Genomic DNA, 21,576 nt, shown 5'->3' with positions numbered 1-21,576 from the left:
CAGTATATAGGTCATACTCTTTCAAGGTTTAGGATGTAAAGTCTAACTGTACCAAAATTATTTTATTGGTGACATCACTATGATTTGTGTGGCTAAAACCTGGATGCAGTATATTCTAGAACAGGGCCTTGGAGCAAAGAGAGCATGAATGAGGACAAGCCATTCTAAGTAATCTTGCCAAAGCTGAACTTTGAGTCAGTATAGAAACTATTCGATTTCTAATTTCTGAATTTCAGCTCACTCTTTAACTATTAGAGCTTGACACAGAATAGCATCTTGGGAAAGGCTAGTTGGTTGATTGCTGATTGATCGCTTCAGGGGTCTGTTCTGTGCTGACAGCTCGGAGCCTGGAGCCTGCTTCGGATTCTGTGTCTCCCTCTCTCTCTGCCCCTCCCCTGCTCACACTCTGTCTCCCTCCTGACCCTGTGCTGTTACTGTAACACAGGCACCTGACAGATTTCCTTGCCAAGGCTGACTACCCATTGTTCAGGGAACGAAGCCCCTTCAAGCATCCTTGAAAGGCCTTTTCTCTTTGGAAAGGGCATCTTGCAAACCCTCACAATTTTGTTTCCTTGGATGCTAATTGATTTTTAAGCCTGATGCATTAACAAAAGTTAGCTAAAATTCCAAGTTGTCTTTGACGTGTAAGTACCCAAATGGATCGGGATCGCTGGCTGATTTTCTCTTTCAGGTGACTTAGGCTTTGTCTATATAATCCCAGTTTCGTATTGTAGAGCTGAGGCTGAATATAGCCATTTTTGAAACAGATGTTAATTGCACATTAACAGATTTCAATCACTGGGCAAAAAGGCCATTGTATTTAAGAGTTTCTCTTTAGGAGGCAGACAATAGTTCGAGCTTCCAAAAGACAAAAACAGGGATTTTACCCCCTTCACTACATTGATTAACACTCCTATGTAATCCTGTGTACCCATATGAGCATAGGCCTTTCTGGGATTATGCAAAGAAATTGGCAATTGCACAAAATAGTGACCCTGCCTCAACTGACCTAGGGTTCAACTAAAATTAGAACCCAGGAACTGGAATTGGTTCCCAGCAACTTTCCACCACACAAGAGTCACATGTTTACAGAAGTATGTAAACACACACACACACACACACACACACACACACACACACTTAAATTGTGAAAACCTTGTATCACTTCAAAAATATAGCCTTGATATCTACTTGAATTTTGGTTGAACCAACTTGGTTTATTTTATTTATTGTTACTCTCTAATCCCAAATAGCTTCCTTTCAAGCTTGCCCATTCTTTTCCAACATGCTGATGGCTTAGTATTTAGTTGGCATGCCTGGACATGGGCAAGGTTGGTTATATGTATCCATGCATATGAAGAAAACTTCATTGAATTACTCATAGTCTCTTTCTTTCTTCTCAGTCTGGGAAAACAAGGATTTTTTTTTTTTGAAGAACAATAGCCAGAATTGTTCAGGAGTGTGGAGAAATGCTTAAAATTGCTTTACTCTTATAAGCACTAGTGAAAGCAATATCTATGGGTGTTCACAGGTAAAAATGTTATTAAAATGCTGAATTCATTACATGTTCTTTTAAAAAGTAAGATTCCAAAAACATTTGACATCAATGTGTTTTTTCAGCTCACTCCATAAAAATGAAAAGAAAGGTAAAACAAAACAAAACAAAACCCAGATTTAAAAACAAAAGAAATAAAAGAATAATAAGCTTAAAGCCAAATAAAAGCTTCTTTTGAGGTGGGCAACTTTCTAATAATGTGAATATCTACTTAAGCTTAGAAAAATATTTTCTATTAGTGCTATGTGGTTTTGTTTAATAATTATGTTCACTCATTTGCATGAATTCACTTATAATTAATAATAAATGGCACCAGAATCCTGAAGACATTCAAAGCCATGAAAGTTCTTTATTGAGTCTTCTTTATGTTTAGCATAAAACTCATCACAGTGGTCACATGAACTTATCAAAATGAAATGTGAAGATGAAGGTCATAGCCCATCCTTCGCTCAGGCACATTGGATGGCAAAGGCTTTGAATGACAAGAACAGTGGTAATGTCTTGATTCCTTGGCAGAACATCACGGTTCAAACCCTTATGAATCTATTCACGATGCTGCTTGGAAAAGAAAATCTGGCTTCAATACTGAAGAGTTGTCACAGAACTTCGATCATATTGTTGAACTAGGAGATATTTTGATTTTGGCCCCTGTGTTAATGGTTCAGCTATATAGTTTTTAAAATGTTGCATGCACACAGTGGGGATTTCGAGTGAATACTGAGGTTGGAGGTAGGGTTTTTCATGTAATTAATATAATTAATGAATCAGCCTAGCTAAGCACTGGAGGGCTGACAAAAAAGTAGGAAGATGGGAGTTATTCATCAGTTAATGAAATCAAGTCAGAGCTCTAGATTAGGCTTAATTGGATATACGCATGTAGAGGCTTATTGAGAAACTCTCTTAAAATCCATGTTTGCTAACGTCAGTAATTTATGAGATACTTGTTTATTATAAACAAATAATGTCAATTCCAAAAATGTGATTTTCAGATTACTTTTCATGAAGGAGAATGCTTTGCTTTACTTGTTTTTACTTAGTGAGCTATGTATGCCTGAACACCTGCAAATAAAGCATCTCACGTCTATTTCAGAAGTAGACTGCGATATTTTTGTTCATGTTTTAGGAGGGAGATTCCAAGATCAGCAAATAGTTTGTTTTCTCCTGAGTACTTTGACTGCAGTTAAAAGCTGCCACCAGGTGGAAGGTGGTATTTTCATGACAACTGGGATCACCACAATACGTCCCTATTGCTTGGTGTTCCATATTAACGATTTTCTAAGTATCTATTTATTTTGAGAGAGAGAGCGAGCAAGTGAGCATGTGTGTGTGTGCAAGCAGGGCAGGGGTAGACAGAGGGATCGAGAGAAAATCCCAAGCAGGCTCCGCACTGCCAGCATGAGGCCCAACTCGGGGCTCCAACTCATGAACTGTGAGATCATGACCCCAGCCAAAATCAAATTCTGACTGAGCCACCCAGGCACCCCCCATATTAACTATTCATAGCACCTCCTTTTCACTCTCAAACCTTTCCAAATTTGGACAATTAATTTGATGATCACCCTACTGATAAGTTCACTATCAAAGAGTGTTGCCAAGTCTAAATTTAGGTGAATGGATTCAGGGTCTTGCAAAGATGATGCATGAGATAAAGAGCCTAGCACTCCTGGTAATACTCGCTTTGTGTATAGCATTTCCCTTGGATTTAATAATCGTATATATTTTTTACATGTCATGTTTCCTTTGAAATATATCTAAGTTTTTCTACAGCCTCCCACATGCTTAAGACAGTCTAGCAATCTGTAGGCTCCATGCTTTTCTGGAAGGTTCTATATTCTAGTCTAGTCTGGATTTCTTGCATTTCAGCTCTGCTGAATAACTGCTATTCTGGGATTTCCACTGGCCATTAGTGGGATTCCCTTCATCTCTCTGTCACTCTCCCATGCGTTGATTAACCTGCTTCTTAGATACCACTCTACTGGCATATTATTTTCTTGGTTTGGTAGAATACTTTCTCCAGTCACTTTAAATTTTTGAGGCTTTTCATGTGTGAAAGCACGTATAAAAGCAAACCCTGATTGATAATTTCACTGTATGTGGAATTTTATTTTGTTTTTTTTTTTTATCTTAGAGCATGCAAAGAGGTGGGGTGGGGAGAGGGGCAGAGGGGCAGAGGGGCAGAGGGGCAGAGGGAGAGAGAGAGAGAGAGAGAGAATCTTAAGCAGGCTGCATTCTCAGTGCAGAGCCCAACATGGGCCTCAAACCCATGACCCTGGGATCATGACCTGAATTGAAATCAAGAGTCTGATGCTCAACCAACGGAGCCAACCAGGTATCCCTGTTTATGGAATTTTAGATTAAAATAATTTTGCCTTTCTGGTATTGGTATTAAGAATTTTGAAGGGGCGCCTGGGTGGCTCAGTCGGTTAAGCGTCCGACTTCAGTTCAGGTCACGATTTCGCGGTCCGTGAGTTCGAGCCCCGCGTCGGGCTCTGGGCTGATGGCTCAGAGCCTGGAGCCTGCTTCCGATTCTGTGTCTCCCTCTCTCTCTGTCCTTCCCCCATTCATGCTCTGTCTCTCTCTGTCTCAAAAATAAATAAACGTTAAAAAAAAAAAAAGAATTTTGAAGCTATTCTGATTCTCATCCCCTTGAACATAACCCATTTATTTTTCTTTTTAAAAGCTCCCCTTTGTCCTCAGAGTCTTAAATTTCATGTCGTTTGCTTTAGTGTAAGTCTTTTAATTTTTTTTGGTACTACACAAGTAATAGGTCCTTTCAGTCAAGGAGCTGATAGCCTTCTATTCTAGGAATTATTTTTCACCTGTTCCTTTGATGATTTCCTAATCTCTATTGCGTCTGCCATCTTTTCGACTGAATTGAGCTTCTGCAGGAGTGAAATGCACCTCCCAGTACAAATACTTTTTAAGGGGCCCATTAAAAATAATTTCTGAGAGTCTAGCTCAGTGCCTGACACAGATTTAAAAAGCAAATAAATGTGTATGGAATAAATGACAACCGTGATCACTTAGTGCAAAGTATTAAAATGTTAACCTCTACTTGTGGCCAGTCTTTCCTCACACAGATTCTTCTTCCTCATCTGGAACCATCTGTCTCAAGGAGGTGTGATGGGCATGTTATAATAATGTGATTTTTATCCTCCCTCACACTGTCCCATTTCACACCAAATTTATTTGCTGGAATTTTTCCCTAACGTTTAGATCTTCAGTTGCTGCTTTTCACTCCTTTGGCCTGTAGGTACTACTACAATGATGGTCGCTAGTAGGCCATATTGTTTTTAAAGCTGATTCCTCTGAAAAGAGCAGACTTAAAGGCTGAGTTTGAAGGGCACTATCACTGAATACCCTGTCAGCCAGGGCCAGTGGCCCAGAAGAGGCGATCCATCCCTAAGCAGGGCAGAAAGGTGAGATCAAATACAGTCTCCAAAAGGTTGGCTTATTTTCCAAGTTTCTTCTGCTTCAGCATTTGAAAAGCTTAGTATCATCAAGTCACATGTAAGAAATTCAGAAATTGGGTGGGCTCTAGCAATAAAAATCTTCTGAGAGGATTTAAAAGCTATTCACTATTCAAATCCAGCTGTCTGGTGAGGTCTCAACCTACATGGGAGAGGCAGCCTCCCTATAAAAAAATGTTAGGAGCTGTAGGACCACTGCTCTTCACAAACAAGCAAGAAACTTCCCTACCACGTGCCCATCTTCCACAGCATACCAGTTCTCATCATTAGAGCCTTTTTGGCATTAACATGGCAAATGACTTCATTAATTAACTAATTAATTCTGGGGCGGCAGGTTTCTTTCCTGTGGTAGGTTATATATTGAGAATGGACCTTTGCAAGAAGCTATACTCCATAGCCTTCTTTCACCATCAGCAACTCTCTCCACCACCACCCCCCCCCCAACTCAATACACATGCAACCAGACTCTCAGGTGATCTCTAGGCATAAGAGAAACAGAACAATCTCTCCTCCATGGCCGTGTACTTTCCAGAAATGATGAATACCAATCTACTCAGTCATGAATTCAGGGAAGCCTAAGTGCACTATGCTTTATATATAAAGCCTGCGTTGGGCTCTGGGCTGACAGCTCGGAGCCTGGAGCCTGCTTTGGATTCTGGGTCTCCCTCTCTCTCTGTCCTTCCCCGCTCACACTCTCTCTCTCTCTCTCAAAAATAAACTGAAGACATTTTTTTTAATGAAAACATTTTTAAAAACTTGGGTTGGGGTCTCTGTTGCTCAACTACATGGATCACCCACGAGTATTTGCAATCTTTTGGCAATATAAAATAACATGGTTGAAACGTGAAATAAACATAGGCATCCAAAATATGCAACTGGTTCTCCTTCTGATACATCTGATTAGAAAGTAGTGTCCCCTGACCATTCATTCAAACTAATGTGGAATCCTCAAGTATGATTTTTGCCTCGTTTAAAGATATAACAAAATCAAATGGCTTTTCATTATACAATGTTAATATGGTTTTAAATTTAACATTTATTCATTTTTGAGAGAGAGAGCTACAGAGTACGAGTGGGGGGGGGGGTTGCAGAGAGAGAGGGAGACACAGAATCCGAAGTGGGCTCCAGGCTCTGAGCTGTCAGCACAGAGCCCGATGTGGGGCTTGAACTCATGGACCACGAGATCGTGACCTGAGCCGAAGTGGGACGCTTAACCGACCAAGCCACCTACGTGCCCCCGATATTAATATGATTTTATATGCAATGACCAAATGGTAATCACATAAAACAGTTGTCATCAAAAGCCTATAAGACTACCAATAGGTTTCTTAAATTCTACATATGAGTGAAATCGTATATTTGTCTTTCTCGGACTTATTTCGCTTAGCATAATACTCTCTAGATCCATCCATACTGTTGCAAATGGCAAGACTTCATTCTTTTTTATGGCTGAGTAATAGTCCATTATATATATTTCAGAAACAAAACAAATGGACATAGTGGGGAAAAGAGAGGAAACCCAAGAAACAGACTCTTAACTATAGAGAAAAATTTTATGGTTACCAGAGGGAGGTCGGTGGGTAGGGAGTGTGTGGGTTAAATAGATGATGGGGATTAAGGAGGGGACTTGTTGAGATCAGCACTGGGTGTTGTATGTAAGTGCTAAATCACCAAATTCTACACCCGAAACTAATATTACGCTGTTTGTTAACTAACTGGAATTTAAATAAGACTTAGAAGAAAAAAAAGACTATCAATAGGTTTCTCATTCGTCAGCAAGATTTATGTCTATTCTAATACTTAAAGCAATAATATATTCCCTAGGAACAGTAAGAATTTATCCTAATAAATTTAGAATTTAAAAGTGTTAATTAAATCCATATTTGTATTAAATTTTGTTGATTTTATGGATTATTAAATTTTACTAAAATAAATGTTATTAAAATATTTTATGGAAGGGAAGGAGAGTCTTGTAGAATTATGTAGTACTTTTCTGTACCTTTACAAAGGTAACACTCTGAGAAGTAGGCAGAACACTAGTATTTTCCCTGCCTAAGGTCATGCAGCTACTTAAAGATTAAAAGGATTAAAGGGCTATAAAGATTATATAAAGATAGGCAAGGATTATAAACTGATGTTCTACTCTAGATATTTCCAACTAAATCATATTGTCTTACTTTATTGTTTTTTCTTTCCATGAACTAAGGTCTGTGCCAGAAATATATTCTAACTGAATTATTCATGGTTCTAAGCAAGGAAGAGATTTCTTTGGGCTTTATGTATAACTGCTTTCTTCAGAAGAGATCATATTGCTTTAAATCCCATATAGTTTCTCCACATGTGCTATTTCACAAATAGAGCAAATGAGCCCTAGAGAGTATAGGAAAATTGCCCAACATTACATATAAAATACATTTGGAATCCTTGACTAGAAAGAAAGGCCTGCTTTTGTACCTATATTCAATGTGTTGGGAATTGCTTATGTATGCTAATGAATAGAGATAATTATTAATAGAGATACGATCTCTGGGTCTTAGAAGAATTAACTCCCTGCACCACTGCTGGATAAATAGCCAGATACCAAAATGAGGCTAGGTAGGGAGAATAGAATAGCTAATAACAGGAAAAAAAAAAGGCACTGGTCAACGGGTCAACTTTAAGAGGTGTAGAGACCCAGGAAGGCCAACAACTAGGAGAATGGAAACATTTATGCATATGGCGGAATCCATCTCAGAGGAATCAAATAGGTGTTACTGCCTTATCAGTGATGATAAGAACTCACAGAGAGTTCAGGTTGCATTGACAGTAGAAGCCTGTGGAAGCAGAAAAAGAATTCAGATTTCTGGGAAGGACTCCAATTAGAAACAGGCGGAATTCACAAGGTCAAGGAGAGGTACTGTTCTAAGTGGTACTTGGATTATTCTAAATTTACCAGCAGATATTAATTGACATATATTATCATTTTTTTCCCAGATCACACAAACTTAAGGACAGGTAGTTGTTTAGGTGTTGGTTCTTAACTCGATTCAACTTTGTCACTGCACTCTAAGATTCCCTACTCTTCCTTTCTCATAGCGTCTAGGTGACTTTTAGACCTTCTGAAGTGGTTATTGTAGATTTGGAATTTAGCCTAGACTGTAGAATTTGCTCTCCTATGGTTACTTTTTCCCATCTTTGGAATAATTAGGTCACTGCCTTTCTCTTCTTTGCCGTTTACAATGTTAGCGTAGGGTCGTCAAGTCATTATACTTATTTCAATGAACTTTGAATTGTCTGGTCTTTATGGGACCACAGCTAAGCTATTCATCCCCGAAGTAGGCTCTTTGCGCTTAAATGTGCTTTTTGTCTCTATCAGAAATGACACATTTATGACACGTGTAGTCACCTCTCCTGATACCACGGTAAACATTGCTAACTGACTACATGATTTCTGTCCCTGGGTCTAGACAATAACAATATAACACTTACTATGTGCAAAGTACTGTTATAAGCATTTTAAAGGTATTAACAAATTCCACCTCCATATTACCCTTATAAGAGAGCTATTTTCATTACCTCCATTTTACAAATGGGGCAATTGAGGCACAACAAGTTTAAGTAACTTGACCAAGATTCCACAGAACACTTGTAGAGCTAGAATTGGAATCTGGGCCATCTAGCTCCAGATTGTATGTGCTTTACCACTAATGCTATATTACCTCTTATTCCTCAAAGCTTATGTGATCAGCCCCAAATGCCCACAGGCCTTATTCCTATATAGATTTCACATTTTTTCCACTGATACACAAGGGTGTGTGTGGGGGGGTGCTAAAATGACTAGCATGATATGTGTTCTCATACTTCTCACTGGATTTCTCTCCTGAAAGTGTGGAATGAGGAATTAACCACACAGAATCACACAGAATCTTTAAACCTTGGACCTAGAGCAAGCGTTTGTTTCTGCTCGGTTAGCTTCCTGATGGGAAGGCTAGTTACTGTGACTGATGCCTCAGAATTTGGTGGCTATACCTCATATTTGAGGATTGGCAACCCTATTAGTCAGGGAATTAAGAAAGTTGGAGACCATGCTTGTGAGGAGTATAGCACAACAGGGCACAGATCGAGAGAGCCTCCTAACAACCACTACTGGCAAAGAATCGCTTTGCCAGAAGCCATGGTTCGGGAAAATAGAAATCTGGGTTTTTCTTAGGGCAAGTAAGTTTTGATGTCTGAGGTCTGAGGGTGGGAGAAAGGAATGGAAAAAAAACCAACATCAAGTCAAGATGAATGTCTGGAAATGCCAGAATGCTAAAAGATTCTAGAGGCACCTAGGCAGTCAGGCAATAATATTGGAGAAGAGTGTGTAGCTGGAACCAAAGATAAAGTCAGTCTAAAAAGGTAAAACACCAGAGATGAGAGTAGGTAGTTGAGCTCTGGCCATTATTTCTGGCTCTTCTGAAAGCATCATTACTCTGAATATTTTATCATAAAATATCCCACTTCAGAGTTCTTTATTAAATGACAAGTACTTGACTAAATTATCTCCACATACTCTTCCAGATCAACCCTTCCATGATTCTATGATTCATAAATTAACCAAAAAATGAGAATCCTGACTTCTCTGAACCACACAATACAGCCAATTATAAAAGCATTGTTTTGGGCAGGCTGCTCAGCTGAAAAATTCATTATCAGACAGATGGTGTCACCTGGGATTTTTTTCTTCTTAACATCCTACTCTAGGAACTCAAGTAATCTTAGGACACTTGTCTTTGACTTTCCCCAAGGGGCTTCCAACTAAAGTGCCATTTAGTTGACCAACAGTTACTGGATTCCTACAATATGCGTGGACACTGGAAGAAATATGCGTGGCCACTGCGTGGCCTTAGGAAGAAAAAGATGACTAATACAGAGTCATGGTTTTATTTTTTATTTTTTATTTTTTTATTTTTAGAGAGAGAGCGAGTCAGAATCCGTGGGGGAGAGGGGGGGAGAGAGAGAATCATAAGTAGGCTCCACACTCAGCACGGAGCCCAATGTGGGGCTCGATCCTACAACCATGGGATCATGACCTGAGCTGAAATCAAGAGTCCGACGCTCAACTGGCTGAGCCATCCAGGCGGCCCCAGAGTCATGGTTTTAAAAGACAATCATAGTATAGTGGGGGAGATAGAAACATATGCCATGAGCACAATATCATGATAGAGATATATGTAGGATATTATGGACATAGAGGAAAGGAATAGATAACTCAGATTGAGAGGGATGATAATAGAAGGTTTCTAAGGTAGAGATTTTACCTTGTGACATTCGTCAAACTGAGGTATTTCCTTGTGGGAGAATGTTGGGTAGAGCATGCAACATAAAAGAACGAGATGAGCTAATAAACAGAGATGAGAAATAGCATCATGAAAAGTGTAGGCCTCTAGTGTTTTGTCCGTTCATACTCCTTTTCCCTTTCTTAGTTTATCCATATGTTTCTCTCTCACTCCAACTATGTAGTGGGACTGTTAACCATGTTAAACTATCCCCATGGATACACGGGTGGGCATGTGCCCCAGATACAGCCAATCATATGATACCATTCCCCTGGGCATAGCTGCCCGTACAAGGGATGGCATATTACCCAAGCCAGAGAAATCAGACTCTTTCACGAAGGTTTTAATATACCAAGTTGCAAATGAAAAAGAGTGTGTCGGGGCACCTGGGTGGTTCAGTCGATCGAACGGCCAACTCTTGATTTCGGCTCAGGTCATGATCTCACGGTTTGTGAGTTTAAGCCCCGCGTCAGGCTCTGTGCTGGCAGCGTGGAGTCTGCTTGGGAGTCTCTCTCTCCCTTCCTCTCTGCCTCTCCCCTATTCACTTGTGCTCTCTCTCTCAAAAATAAATTAATAAAAATTTAATTAAAAAAAAAGGAAAAAGAGTGTGCCACAAAAGCTAGGATAATATACTCTGGTATAAGGCTGCCTGGGTTCAAATATAAGTTCCACCACTTATTAGCTGTGTAAAGTTAAAGTAGTTAATCTTTTTGTATATTACTTTCCTCATTTGTAAAATAGAGACCACAATGGTACCTACATCGCAGTATTGTGAGGGTTACTGTGTTAATACACGTAAAGCACTTAGAATAATTCTTGGAACTCAGGCAGTACATAGTAAACACGTTGTTGTTATATACTAACTACTGATTGCTATGGGATTCTTACTTGGGGATGATAAATGATTTGAATCACCACTAAAGCCAGGTTTCTCAACATTGGTACTGCTCACATCTTGGGCAAGATAATTCGTTGTTGTGGGCAGCTGTCCTGTGCATTATAGGACAGGTAGCATCACTTCCTGCCTCCTCCTATGAGATGCCAGAAGCATCGACCCAGCTGCGACAAACAAAAAAAGGTCTTCAGAAATTTCCAAACGTTCCACTGGGAACAAAACTGCCTTGGCGTGAGAACCACTGCAGCCATTTCACCTTCCACCTGGAGAAAGACCAGTAGCTACAGGAAAGAAGGAAGTCAACGTGGGAAGAAGTACATAGACAACAGATGGAGTGATTTAGACTGAATGAGTCCTTCATTATAGTCTATACTCTATCTTGAGTTCTAGCCCTTAAATCAAAACTCCACTAGTGCTTGCAGATCACCTTTTCTTTGACTTTATCTTTCTTGTAGGCTTTTTCCTTTTGGGGGGCGGTAAAGCCATTTACTTGGATCGCTCTCACTTGCAAACTGGAAAAGATCTGGAATATTGGCGCACAGAGTTTATCATTACCATGCGCGGGGGCGTGCGTGTGTGTATATTCTGTGTTATCACAGTAGTGCAAGTGCTTTGAGAACAGGGACTGTCTGCTATGTTCACTACTGTATATCCAGAACAGTGGTCGGCCTAAAGGAGGTACCGTATAAAGATCTGTGGACGAGGGGCGTCTGCGTGGCTCAGTCCGTTAAGCGTCCAACTTTGGCTCAGGTCCTGATCTCGTGGTTTGTGAGTTGGAGCCCCGCATCGGGCTCTGCGCCATCGGCGCCCGCTTGGGATTCTCTCTCCCCCTCTCACTCTGCCCCTCCCCAACTTGCGTGCTCACCCTCTCAACATAAATAAACTTAAAAAATAAAAAAATTAACATCTATGGATGAATCAGTGAAGAAACGACAGGTCCTTGCATGTCATTAGAGCTAAAATTGAAGGAAAGTGAGTTTGCTGCACGTTATAAGGACGGTTAAATAGATTTAGAAGTGCCCTCATTGCAATCATCTCTCCTGTGGTCGTCAACACCTGAAATGCCATAATCAGGAATTATTTCCTTAAGGGTTGGTTACTTAACAGGGATCATCTTTAAGAAAAACTACACCATAGAGTCTACTCATTTGCATGAATATAAGAAATGAATTTTAATTGACGAAATTCATGGTGTTCAAGGTAGGCTATTGTCAGAAGTAGCATATCAGACCTGCTTACCCTCTCATGGAGAAGGTTTAGAACCAACAAAGGGCTAGAGGTCTAGAGCCCCTTTGGTCTTACGTACGTCCATTTCTCAGTCTTCTGCTGCCTAACCTGACTGCAAAGCTCTCTAGTCCTACCCTTGCTACTTCAGTGCACCTTCCTCAGAATGGGATTTATATGCAAAGTGCCAGTCTTTGGGTTTAGGTCAGAAAGTGGGACCTCCCAGAACTACAGAACAGGATAAAGTATATTTGGTTTCATTCCTAATGCGTGTTTCGATGTTAGATGGAATTTAACTTGAGACTTTCTTTCATTGTAACATACCATCTCCTAGTCAGGATGTGAGAGAAAGAACATATAGTCCCCAACTACTTCTCACCACCAGAGGCTCCCCATATTTCCAAAACAACGACAACAACAACAACACACACACAAACTTGGCAAGCCACTAAAGGGTGTAAAAGAGGTGAGCGAGCTAATGAGATGGGAAATTTTGATGTCGTTCTTATCACCGTGTGGACAAAGAACCTAAGAAGGGAAAGAATATGAAGGCAGGCAGATTAATTTGAAAGGTTTTAATCCAGGTGACAATTAAAACAGCAAGTGACTGCAGGGGAGAAGACAAGGAAGCAGACTGCAAAAATATATGCAGGATTTGGAACAGGCACATCGTTAAGTAGGATGAGGGAAGTCAAGAAGGGATAATCATAGATGCATCCTAAATTTCCAGCTGATGTCACTGGAAGAATGACGGTGGCACGAAATGAAATGAGACGGAGAGCACAAGAGGGGGTACAGGGGCCTGTGTTTTGTTTCTTGATTTTGATTTTCTCTTCCCCACTTTCCTGTCTGTCGGCATCCTCCGATTGCCAAATTCCGTCTTAACCCCTTGACCCCCCCGACTGCCTTCCCTGTAGCCACGGTAAGCATTTACTTTGTGCTCGTACATCATTTTGACAATAAACAAAATAAAACAGTGGTTGACTTCAACCAGAAATGGCTATGAAAAAGAACAACATTGAAATGAAAAAGAACTGAACGGCAAGCACTTGCTGACGATTTGTTAGCATCATCAACATTAGAGTCAACAAAGATTTCAGTGCCCGCTCCGTGCTCAGTGCTGTCCTGGGCCCTAAGGACACAAAGACCCGGAGGAGCAGCCTGTTAGAATGGAGAATATGCTGATTTTGGACTCTGAACCAGAGCGTACCTCTCATTCTACCTACTAGGTTTGTGACCTTGGGGTAGTGGTTCGCCCCGGGAGTCTGATTATCTTCCATGTGTAAAATTGGGATAATTGGATAACTGCACAGTACATGCATCATTCAGCTGTCATGTTAAGTGAAATCACATGTCCAACTTAGCACAGTAACTGATACGGTATAAACCCCTGATAAATGGTAGCTGCTATGAAATAAAATCATAATTATCCTCTCAGGAAGCTTACTGTCTATTAGATATGCATTTTTCCTATATGAGCCTCCCATACCTTTTTTATTAGTGATTCGGGGAAAAGAGCAGTATTGGATCATATTCTTATCATAAGGAACATATAATGAGTCAAAATGTTGGTATCTCGTAGTCCTAGAACGGCATTCCTTTAAAACGCTGAGTAGAATCAAGCATAACATTTAAAGCCTTTGGAGGCTTACTTCAATGATCCGATGAAGAAAACGGAGAAAAAGCAAACTCCTTTCGAAGAGTAATGAAAAAAATGATGCATTGCAAACAAGCTGTTAAATTGTGTTAATTGGTTGTAATGTAGCTCCGAAGGAATGATGGGCTTTGGAGGGGGAGGGGGGCAGAAAGCAGAAAAGCACATGAAATAATACGCAAGCTTCTGCCAGATTGGGTTATAATGAACTTACTGTGTCTTAATGAAGCTAGTAACTGAGTATCTTATTAAATTTCACTGGAATCCATTGCAGGGCACTTTATTGTAGCCCTGTTAAGATTTTTATGAATCTAGAAATGTGCCAGATATTATAAAAAAAGAAAACCCAAATGCATTACTTTACTCCCACCATCATCTAATTTGCCTAAGATGTTTCTCATTAGTTAAGAACCTCTATTCTTCCTCATCCCAATATTATTTATATGATGGTAAATGAGGAAAATATTGGGGAATAATATGCATCTAAAATGCTCCTTGCTGTGGGGCGCCTGGGTGGCTCAGTTGGTTGAGCGTCTGACTCTTGGTTTCAGCTCGGGTCATCATCTCACAGTGTATGGGTTCCAGCCCCGCATCAGGCTCTGGGCCAACAGTGTTACTTAATCCCAAGACCTCCTTGGGCTTCTCTCTCCCCCTCGCTGCGCTCCCCCCTCTTAAAATAAAATAAATACTCTTAAGAAAATAAACAAAATATTCTTTGCTGTTACAAAAGAAGAGGGAGTAAATTTGGGGCAACACATAGGTTTTAATAAAGTTTCAAGTTCAAGAAGTGGAACGAAAGATTTGGTGAGGTTCCTTCTTTTTTCAGCTTAGATTTTCAAAACTCAGTAAGTGAAATTTTGTGAAGATTCCACTTACACATGTTATGCAAACTTGGCTAAAGTCTGCAGAATGCAAATGCCAGTAAAACAGATGGCAATGACCCCTGTGTGGCTTCGTCCAAGCAACGCTTTTCAACATTCAGCAATAGTTTCTTTGATCATCTACATGGAAGGCCAGCGCTTGGCAACGCTAGCCAGTTGGCAAATTCTTTCTTTGTTGTCTACTATTCCTGGTTCTGTACCCTTTTTCAGACGTTCAGCTGCCTCTCCATTGACAGCAGTATTGGCCATGCTACTGTCCCCAAATCTTTTCAGTCGAGAATATCTCACATGAGAGCAACATGTCATTTTCCGATGGGTGTTTTGATTCCACAAGTTAATGCCTCGGGAGCCTCTGCTGACCCCAAAACATAAATGAACACTCAGTTTGAGTTTAGACCCACTTTAATGGAGCCCTGGAACCCTGCGTATCTCCTCGGCCGATATTTCATACCCAGTAGGCAAGGCAATTCGGCGTTCCTACCTTGCCCAGAATGAATGTTTTTTCCTCTCCACAGGCCTTTCCCATCACCATGCAAGGCACAGCCCCAGTCCTTTTGCTGTCTCCCTCAGGAACGCTTTCTCTAAGGACTCTTAACTGGACCATTCTTTGCTTGGGGTAGAAACGGAAGGGGGGGGGGGGAAACGCTAGTTTTTGCATGATAGTTGAGCCAAGTAAAGTCCCACACAGACTATTTCATTATTTATAGAGCCATGCCCAAATCTGTAAGCTAAGGTGAAGAAGCCAAGTTTTCAGGGTTATTGACAGCTTCAAGAAGTAGTGTCAGCAGACTTCACGATCAAGTTTTATATAAGGGAGGTCCAGGTTAGACGGACAGAGAAAGAAAGAAAACATTTAATTTACTCTTGGTGGATGAGGGGGAGAAGAAAGGGAAGGCAGGTAGGGAAAACTGATGGTCAGATATCTGTTCAGTCTCTCCTTTCTGGGTAAAAGCCCTGAAGGGAGAGGTTTAATCGCACAATTCGAAGGGAACAGAAAGGGCAGGAGGCTTCTGTACCGGTTACTACTTAGAACTCTGCAAAGAGACTGTTTTACAACCTGCCCCCTGGCCCTTACCTAACTGCATAAGCTTTGAGAGTCAGAGATGGTCAACGGCCTCCTAAGCGTACCTACTCCCCCCCTCCCCGGGGAAATAAGCTTCATGGGTAAGCTTGAGAAGTAGGAGACTTGAAGAGAACATGATTTAAAGAGGGGCACTAAACAAAGCTATATTAATCAAGACAGCATGGTGCTGGCATAAAGACAGAATCAAGAGCTCAGAAATAAACTCGTGCATGTATGGTCAGATGACTTTCGACAAGGGTGCCAAGCCCGCTTAATGGAGACAGGACAGCCTTTTCAATAAATGAGAGTGAGGAAAACTAGATGCTCACACGCAAAAGAATGAAATTGGACCCTTACCTTACGTCATATCGAAAATTAACTCAAAATGGATCAAAGACTGAAGTGTAAGAGCTAAAATTATAAAACTCCTAGAAGATGTATAATAGCAGCACAGGCAACACAGGCAAAAATTAACAAGTAGGACTACATCAAACTGAAAAGCTTCTAACAGCAAAAGAAACAAACGGGCAACCTGTGGAACAGGAGAAAATATTTGCAAACCATATATCAGATAGGGGTTAACATAAATATATAAAGAACCCATACAACAAATAATATGATTCAAAAATGGGCAGAGGAAGTGATAGACCTATTTCCAAAAAAAGATATCCGAGTGACCACCAGGTACATGGAAAGATGTTGAACATCATTCATCATCAAGGAAATTCAAATCAAACCCCAATGAGATATCACCTTGCACTTATCAGAATGGTTAGCGTCAAAAAGACAAGAGATAACAGGTATCGATGAGGATATGTAGAAAAGGGAACCCTTGTATTTTGATGGTGGGAATGTAAGTTGGTATAGTCACTATAGAACGATGTAGATGTTCCTCAAACATTTATCCCTAGATAAAATATAAAATAGAATATAATATAAAAATATAACTACTATATGATTTAGTCATCACAGTTCTTGGTATGTATCCAAAGGAAATGAAAACAGGATATTGAGAATATTATACAAAATAGCCAATATATGGAAACAGCTTAAATGTCTATCAGCTTAAATGCGTTAAATGTCTATCAGTGGGTGAACAGATAAAACAGATATCAGATATATATATATATATATATACACACATATATACATATATATATATCTCAATACACACACATATGCATACAATGGAATATTATTCAGCCATGACAAATAAATATGGTATGATCTCATTTATACGTGGAATCTATAAAAAGTGAACTTGTAGAAATGAGTAGAATGGTGGTTACAAGGGGCCGGGGGTAAGAGAAGCAAGGAGATATTGGTCACGTGATACAAACTTCCACGGAGAAGATAAATAAGTTCTGGAGATCTAATGCACAGCACTGTGATTATAGTCAACATTATTCTACTATAAATTTCAATGTTGCTAAGAGACTAGATATTAAATGTTCTTACCACAAAAAAGAAAAGATGATTAGGTGAAAGGACAGTGGTGTTAGCTAATGTTATGGGGGCAATCATACTGTAATATGTAAATGTATGAAGGCAACACATTTTACACCTGAAACTTACACAATGTTATGTGTCAATTGTATCTACATTTAAAAAAAAAGAAAATTTACGGGAAAAGTTTCCTGGTATTGGAATGATTCCAACGATTCCTTGCACATGACACCAAAAGCATAGGAAACAAAAGAAAAAATAAATTGAACTTTATCAAAATTAAAATCTTCTGTGCATCAAAGGGCATTATTAACGGAATGAAAAGGTATCCTATAATAGAATGGAAGAAAGTACTTGCAAATGATATATATAAGGGATTAATCTCCAGAATATCAAAAGAACTCCTTTAACCCAACAACAACAAAAACCACTCAATTAAAAAAATGAACTCAATGGACTACGGGCTTGAGTTGACATTTCCCCAAGGAAGATATAGAGTTAGCCAATAAGCACATGAAATGATACTCAACATCACTATTAGGAAAATAAACAGCAAAACCACAATAAGGGGGTGCCTGGGTGGCTCAGTCAGTTGTGCGACTCTTGACTTCGGCTCAGGTTATGATCTCGTGGATCATGAGATTCAGCCCCACGTTGGGCTCCACACTGAAAGAACGGAGACTGCTTGGGATTCTCCCTCTCTTTCTCTCTCTCTCTTTCTGCCCCACCACCACTTGCTCACACATGCTCTCTCTCTCTCTCTCTCTCTCTCTCTCTCTCAAAATAGATAAATAAACTTTAAAAAAACCACAATAAGATACTACTTCATACCCATTAGGATTGCTATTATAAAAAACGAGAAAGAGAGAAATAGTAAGTGCTGGTAAGCATGTGGAGAGATTGGAGCCCCTGTGCACTGTTGGTGGGAACATAAAATGGTATAGGTTCCACAAAAAACTGAAACTTAGAATTACTATATGATTCAACAATTCCCGGTATGGGTTGATACCCAAAAGAATTGAAAGCAGGGACTCAAAAAGATATCTGTACGCCCATGTTTGTAGCAGCATTATTCATAACAGCCAAAGGGTAGAAGGAACCCGAATGTCCCTTAACGGGAAAACAGATGAAGAAAATGCCGTGTATACGTGCACTTGACTATTATTCAGCCTTAAAGTTAAAATCATAGAGACAGGAAGTAGAACGGTGGCTGCCAGGGGCTGAGGGAAGGGAAATGAGTCGTTGGTGTCTAATGGGTACAGTGTTCCAATTTGGGAAGATGAAGAAAAAAAAAATCCGGAGACGGATAACGGTGATGGCGACTCAGCAATGTCAATGTCTTTAATGCCACCCAACTGTACCGTTAAAAATGGCTAAAATGGTAAATTTTATGTTACATAGGTTTTACCACAATAAAACAGAGGGGGATTAAAATGGATCAGTCACATATCTTGAAAATATCATCCCTGTTATAAGTGTCTTGCAGCTGCTGTTCTCACATCCAACGTTAGTTATTCTTACGAACGTTCTCCTGAAGCCTGTTCCCCTCCTGCCTCTCCCTTTATTCCCTAAGATCCTTCTTAGATGTATTCATAAGGGAAAACCCATTCCCATTTTCTCCTTATTTCTTCCTTATACCTAAATGTGCATCTGTCCTTATATTCTACCTCGTAGCAGTTTCTCTCCTCTTCCTCCTCCCCCTTCTTCCCTCCTCCCCCTCCTCCTCCTCCTTCTTTTTTCTTCTTACAAAGCCTGTGTTTCCTATTGTAAAACAAGTTATGAAATCCAAATTGCAGGGGAGGGGGTGAAAGTGAGAGAGACAGCGATTAATTTCCTAAATTCTTGTTATTCACAGTGAACACAGCAAGAGGCAGAGGCACTTGATCTAGAGTTTTATATGAAAGAACCAGTCATGGTCGGATAAAAAGGGAAAGGAAGGGGCACCTGCGTGGCTCAGTCAGTTAAGCATCCAACTTCAGCTCAGGTTACGACCTCATGGTTGTTGAGTTCAAGCCCTGTGTCGGGCTCTGTGCTGACAGCTCAGAACCTGGAGCCTGCTTTGGATTCTGTGTCTCCCTCACCCTCTGCCCCTCCCCCATTCACATTCTGTCTCTCTCTGTCTCTCTATCTCTCTCCCAAAAAATAAACACTAAAAAACCATTAAAAAGAGGAGAAAGGAAAAGCCTGATCCTACTACCCCACTGGAATATCCGGATTAGAGGGGAGAGATAGGTAAATGTCTGGTTGCCTCCTTTTCCTATGTGGCTCACGTCTTGTTTGAGATTCTGGAAGTTTCTGAAAGGAGAAGGCCTCAGAGGTTGCCTCTATACCAGAGTTTCCCTGAGAGCTTCCCTGGGTTTTGAAAGATATACAGAAGCTGCTGTTTACTGTGAAGAGTTGTAGAATATACCTGAGGGTGATCCATGGGGAGCTTATCCATGAGGTTTGCGGCTCTGGATCCCAAGACCGCATGATACTATTCTTGATCCCTTATTGTGCCACACATCATCCTAAGCACTTGCACTCTCGTAACCGTTCAGGCATGACAACATTCCTCTGAATTCCTACCCTTATTATTATTTCAAAGCCCGATATGACACAGCTCAGTCTTAAACATCATGCCTACACAATAGATTCAAACTACAACCTCAGGAGGAGAACAAGCAGAATCGATTTCAGAAAGCACGGTGTTGGCACATCGCAAGGGTCATGGATATGGAGCTTCACGGCAGTCATCTTATACTTCAGGTCACTAACGTAGTTCGGTAACTTTGATTTCATTTCCCACTTCATAGGATAATTGCAGGAACCTTGGCTCTTATATCCCAGTTTCACGTGGAAATCATATCTTCCAAGTGGACTGGAATCCTTCAGTTGGCTGACTGTTCTTATCTTCTTCCAGATTAATTTCCTGCTGAGGGACTGTTCCTTCTCTTGGCAGATTCGTCTACATATTGTCAGGTGCCAGCGCCCTCAATCTCTTGTGATGTGATCGTGTCTAACTTGGGCAGAGGGCACACTTGTGAGGCGGCCTTACTTCTTAATATAAACCACAAAGGGTTTCCGTAGCACAGATTCCCTTCTTGAATAGTTAGGTTACTACAGATATTCCCTAAATAACATCGCAGCAGATTTTGCTTTGTATCGCCCTAAATACATGACCCACAACAGCTTTTACATCATATCAGTTACCTGCAGGATAGTTGGAGACCTATCAGCGCTATTTCCCGTGTCCAGGTTCTGTCTCAAAAATTAAACTCACAACGTATAAAACCTGTCCCTACGTTAAAGGGAACCCTGCTTTTCCCCGCCCCCAGATGGTTCTGACTAATTACTCTTTGATGGTGCACTCATATTCTTTCTTTCACAGATTGCTTATCACAAAGATGTTGCTTTTATTTCCCAATTTCAACGCTCATTGGGTTCTCCATTCTTTTCCCTGGTTTTCAGAAAACCAATAAAGCGTATTCAATTGGACATTCCTCTGACTTGCATCCAAAGTCACTGAAGACAACATCTGTGTGGCATTTGACAAATCATGTCCCCTTTCCAAAGCTGACCTGCACCCGTACACCTTCTTGATCTTTCTCATCTCTTCTGCAAACTAAGTTGACTGCAACATGTTGACGCTTTTATTTTTTTGAATATAACTTTTGTTTTCACTTAGCTTGTGTGAAATTAGCATTCATAACTAAATTATTACTTGTTCATTGATCCCAGTTCCGTGGAACTAGATGCGCATTTGTGTTTTTCCCAGCAGTTTTGTGGAAACGAACAAATTGTATCTCATTCTTTATCGGCATCTCTATTTTAGCACGAAGCACACAGCCTGCTTTGCATTATTTTCGTATATACGCGTCTAGCTAAGTGACGGTCCCACATCTCTGTGATTTGCTAGGGCCATATCCCAGTCATTTCTCAGTATATAGCACAGTGTTGTAAATACAGAAAGCACTTAAATAAAGTGGTAGGTAATTTCCGTTGAGTGATGTGTTTTGGCTAACAACGAGCTTTCTGCTAACGTATTTGGTCAAATGCCACTATGTGCTGTATCCCACGTTTGTTTTGGTGGCATGGCTCAGCAGAAGAGG

Source organism: Prionailurus viverrinus, chromosome X, assembly GCF_022837055.1.
Source record: "Prionailurus viverrinus isolate Anna chromosome X, UM_Priviv_1.0, whole genome shotgun sequence".
Lineage (NCBI taxonomy): Eukaryota > Metazoa > Chordata > Mammalia > Carnivora > Felidae > Prionailurus > Prionailurus viverrinus.
Note: the sequence above shows the minus strand (reverse complement) of the source record.